This window comes from Periplaneta americana, chromosome 4, assembly GCF_040183065.1.
Source record: "Periplaneta americana isolate PAMFEO1 chromosome 4, P.americana_PAMFEO1_priV1, whole genome shotgun sequence".
NCBI lineage: Eukaryota > Metazoa > Arthropoda > Insecta > Blattodea > Blattidae > Periplaneta > Periplaneta americana.
The window spans coordinates 4218918-4225000 of NC_091120.1; positions in this window are offsets into that span (position 1 = coordinate 4218918).

The following is a 6083-nucleotide window of genomic DNA, read 5'->3' on the forward strand; positions in this document are numbered from 1 at the left end:
CAAGAAGTTTAAGTGTACAGATGTGCCCATTTACTTTGCAACATAGTACAGCTTACGTTATGTAAGTTCGTAACATCCCAAGGAAACAAAATAACTATTTGTTACAACATTAACTAAGCAATAGGCAGGCCAATTATTATTATTATTATTATTATTATTATTATTATTATTATTATTATTATTATTATTAACCTATTTAAACGTTACAACCCACTGAGGCCTGCATTCAGAGTTCGCTAATGTTGTTGTTTTGTTTAGCCAACTGTTCGAAGACAGATTTTAACCTCACAAGTGACACCAATAAGTCATCACTCATGAGACAACTAAACCGGAGATAATAATAATATTAATAATAATAATAATAATATATATAATTTATTTCCAAGAAATAGTCTGCCCAGGCATCCTGGGTTGCCAAAAACACAGAATAACACACATATTAGAATAATAACGATTACAGTGAAATAGATGAGTCAAATTGAAATGTGAACTAGGAGCTTAAATTTAAGAAATAACAAATTTGTACATATATTGTAACAATCACACACTAAAGGATAGAAAGAGGGGAGATTATGATATTCCGTATAAATTATTTTTCAGAATCGCCACAGACCGTTTAATGCTAGAAGTAATTATTTTTGGAATGATGTCATGGATTCCAAATGTCTTGATAGTGTTTACAGTTGATCGTGGGATGGTGCCCCTCGCTCCGATCATTAGGGGAGAGTCGGGTACTATCGGACATCGGGTAGTATCGGACAGTGCGTTTCTTTCATCTACCACCATATGGCAGTACCTGAATGACATGGTTACGTTTCTCTATGCGACATCACAGAAACGTAACCATGTCAATCAGGTACTATCATCGTGTGGTAGATGAAAGAAACTCACTGTCCGATATTACCCGATGTCCGATACTACCCGACTCTCCCCTAAACCATATACTTACCAGGTGCCTTCCATCTGATATTTTTCTCGAAAATACGGAATAGTAGGCTCATAAATTTGTTGTATCTCTTTGTTGACCTCAGATGGTTGGGTCTGGCTCATCTCAAATCTAACAGTTGGGTCCAGTATAAAGCCTTTACTATTAGTCTTGTCTAGAGCCACGATGTCCGCTCTTCTAATTCCGCCGCCTTCAGACGCAACGCAGTGCACCTCTTCATGGACCTCGAAGGATTTGTTTCTAAGGGCTTGTGCTATTAGTTTTCGGATGTTATGATGGCGTGAATTTCTCAGGAGTTCTCCATGCTGACAGGATCCTAGGACGTGTGCTAAGGTTTCAATCTCGTTGCAGTATCTGCAACGGAAACCGTCCAAGGATCTCCCATGAAGACTTCTCACTGGTGCTACGTTAGCATTCATCTTAATTGCGTCCCGTCATTCAGAGGAAGACAGACCCCCCCTTAGAAAAAATCAATTTATTTCCGGGAGTATATTCTTGAAATAAAATAACACCTTTTCCTTTATGTGGAAGCGTACACCATAATAATGGTTCATTTTAACTGGCAGAGTTAAGGCCATTTGGCCTTCTCTTCCACTCAACCAGTGTGATAGAAAATTACTACAATGCTATGAATATAACATAATTAATACAATACAATACAATACAATTCAAAGCAATACAACACTACAACACAAGACAATATAATATATAATTAAAATAATACAATGACAATTCTTTTCAACTCACAACATGAATCAAATAATTATGTAATAATAATAATAATAATAATAATAATAATAATAATAATAATAATAATAATTATAATAATAATAGTCACACCTAAATTAAATTAAATTATTAAACTCGATCACAATTACAACTTCAGTTTTTGACTGCGTCCGTAGCAAGTCGTTCAGCCTTTTCTTGAAAGTGGTTATTGTCTGGCAGCCCCTAATCTTCTGAGGTAGAGAATTCCATTCACGGGGGACTGAGACAGTAAAAGAGGATGAATAGTGGGATGTTCTATGGGCAGGAATTGCTAGGATTTGGCTCTCCTGTGACCTGGTGTTTAGATTGTGATTGGAGGATAAGTAGTTAAACCGGGAACGAATATAATTTGGAGTAGAAGTGTGGAGAACTCGAAACAGAAGAGACAGCGAATGATAATGGGGTAGGGTGGCCAGTTGCTTTTCCCCTCTATTGAATACATCGCTGACTAGCTACATATTACACTAATCAGACTTCAGATGCACACAAACAATTGTTCTTCTTCTGACACATATCTTCAAGTGAGATGTGCTGCCTGATAATAGATGTACATATCAGTCAAAACTCCAGTCAGAAATACTTCGTTAATGCTGAACGTAAAAAAAGCAGTTCACATCTTTAGTAATTAGTAACTGAAACGGCTTAACACTAGAACGTAGAACAAACACGAGATGAATGAATTCCCATACACTTGCCTAGAATGAAGTCCATTGTACTGGATTTTTGTTCAGGAGAAATATTACCACTTGAGCTACAGAATATAATGTACTGTATTATTACTATTACTTCTTATCTTTGTAATCTGATTTTTAAATTGGATGTGGTCGTTTAGAGGAAGTCGAAAATTTTTTATGCTCTACCATGCCGAAATGTAGTAATTATACACCTGGCAGCAGCCCTTTAATGGACCTCATTAAAGTACACCTATTCATTGAAGTTCAGGTGTTCCACCAATCACAAAATACACATTGTAGGGGTAGCAATATGAAAGCGCAAGTATCGATTATTCTCGGATATGCAATCGAAAAACAACTAGCGCGAGATTAGACAATATCAAACTCAGTATGTATATTCAATAACTGTTTCAAATAATTGTCCAAGATTTATTTTTTTCTGCAACGATAAAATATGTTATGCTAATTGAATATTATACCAGCTATGAAGAATTTTTTACATTTAAATAAAGAATACACATAATAGAGCAAGTCTGCAAAATTTTGTAAAAATGCGACGTATACTTTCTGAGTTATGGGTACATTCTGTAAGAAAATGTAACTTCGGGAAAATGAGGCGCAAAATTCAGGATCATAAAGAAGAGTGATATGGCACCATGAAACGTAATAATAGTTTTAGGTCATTTCCTGGTGGAATTTCGAAATAAAATTTTGGAAACCTAATCTTTAAACATAGGGAATTAAATAAAAATAAAATTCAAGAAATCGATTTTTTTTTACAATTTTCGAAAAGTGAAGCTTGATTTGCATAATACACGTCACTGTACGTAACAGAAAACCACAATTTAAGTCACACAGAGTTAGTGTGCACTCAATGTTGATTGCTTGACGGTTGTCAGCCCACTTTGAGGTCTGTGGATATAGAGGGAAAAATTGGATCGGTGTCGGGTAGAGTTCCCGGGTAGCTCAGTTGGGAGAGCGTTGGTACGTTTAAGCAAAGGTCCCGGGTTCGATACCCGGCCCCGGAACAATTTTTCCCTCGAAATTATTCAAATTAACTTTACAGAGAGTTATACCTGACAGCTTGATTTGCAATGAAGCATAGAGTTTAGGATTATAAAGAGGAGTGACATGGCGCCGTACATTTAATAATTATTTTTCAGCCCTTCTTGGTGGAATTTTGAAATTAAATTTTGGCAATTTAGTCTTTATACATTATACAATAAAATAAAAATAATATTTAAAATTAGAATTTTTCTCCACTTTCATTGGCATCTCCCTTTAATCTTCGACACTTACCAGAGGTCTTTTCTGATCCCACACCATATATTTTATTGTTAATATCTACATCCATGTAGGCTACTTTGAAACGTTCCAGTAACAGAGATATGCTATCCTTGGCCATTTTAGTTTCCTTTACAATTAAAATTATTATTTCTTGATTACATATTGATTATTTGTCATGTTTATTGTTTGGATTCGTGGATGGTCCCAGCTATTGAACACTTGTTTGTTTTATAGTTAGAATTATTTTGCAATGATAGTCTTTTGTTGTAAACAAAGTGAACATCATCTTTGAAAAGTGAAAAAATGAAACAAATACAGCACAAACTGTCATGTAGGCTTAGGGTAAAATGTTCTAGATTCAAGAGTAATTATTTGTATTTGTGAAATTAGCTTCTAGTTCTTTCTATTGCATCAGGTGATGAGACTAAAATAATTAATTAATTAATTGTATAAACATTATAATTATCGCTTTATATAATAACAATTTCATTTTTGTGTTTTATTTCTCTGATGATTGAAAAAATAAAAAACATATATAGAATAAATTAAATTTGCTTATACTGTATATAAAATACATTAAAGGGACAGGATGGTATTTTTTTTTTAACTTTTTTCTATTTGGTGTAAAATATTAATGTTTGTATGTAGAGAGCTCATAGCTATGGCAACTCAACCAAATAAAAATATTTTGTAAAAAAAATTATTGGGGGGGTCCAAATTTGAAAAAAAAAAAAATATATATATATATATATATATATATATATATATATATATATATATACCCAATGCAGGATTGTACTAAAACCGATATATCTAAACCGTTTTTAAAGATAGATTCAAACAGTTTTTGCAATGTATTTGCAAAAGCATGTTCTACAAACTGTCTGTAACAGAATTTTGATATTAGTCCCTACGTTTGTAAAATAAACAATTAAAATTTAATAACAATTTTCTGATTTCCTTTCTTGCAAACAAACGGACATACTTTTCAAAATGAAATCCATTAACAAAATTCTGTTACAGAGAAAAGTTTCCTAATAGTCTAAAGAATGTGTGTTCTAAATTTCATTCATGTATCTTTAATAGTTCAGAAATTATATCCATTTTTGTCTGGTACTGTATAAAAAAAATGAAGTTACTGGAAACCGATAAAAGCGGGCGTGTGATTTAAAAATCCATAGCGCAGGAAGTTTAAAAATGACGTCTCAACATCCGATAAGGGCACAAATGCCCACAAAATGTTATGCAATGCATTCCACACATATCAATTTACCGGAAACAACAATAAAAGTGGGCTAGTGATTTAAAAATCCATAACGCAGGAAGTTTAAAAATGACGTCTCAACATCCGATAAGGGCACAAATGCCCACAAAATGTTATGCTATGCATTCCACACATATCACAGAGTATTTTAAAGAATTTTTTTTTGAAAATTTACTCATTTTTCACCAAAAAATACCATCCTCTCCCCTTAATATCCTAATTAACAACTCAGATAAGTAGTATGAAATTCTAGAGTAGCTAAATTGCGAATGCGTCTATTACCGTTTGAAAGGAGTTTCAGTTGCTGTAGTAACTCATGTTAGAGGACCCTGTGAAGATGTTCAGCATTGAGGCGAAGGAATGTTTAATTATGGAATGTTTGAAGGGCAGCCATTTACAGAACCACTCAAAATGCATAATTCAATGTAACTTACAGTGGTACTGCATGGTATAATTTTGAACGTGCGGCATTTACACAGCATGCGTTAATGCGTACACACACAGAAGAGAGCGTGCATGTGATCTTTATTTTATAACTTGGAGCGTATCAACAATCACAGCTGCATTCAATCCTCGCTAAACCGTCCTTTCGCCGGGTCGCAGCAAAGCATATTAAAACGAACCCATGCGCGCATTCCCACGGAGATTGTCAGTTTTCTATGTTTTAAAATTGTGTATCGACAACCACACACCAACCTACTTACGCTCGTTAATTTGGGATTCATATACTTCCCAATTACTGAATAGAGATGATAGCAAAAACATCGACATGGATGTTTCGAATATTTTTCACGGTTACTTTGGCAAGAATATATAACATTTCTCTCATGTTTCAACTCACTAAACTTGATTTAGATTTTGTAGTACGCAAGGAGGTTAAGCGCGTACACGGATACGCACGGAAGTTAAACGCGTACTTCGGTACGCACGGCGGGTAAGCACGTACGCACGTAAGTTAAAAGCGTTCACGGGTACGCACAGAGGTTAAACGCGTACATGGGTATGCGCGGAAGTTAAACGCGTAAGCGTGAACGCCCGGAAGCTATTTATTTATTTACTTATTTATTTATTTGTTTATTTATTTATTTATTTATTTATGTATTTATTTACTTATTTATTTACTTATTTATTTATTTGTTTATTT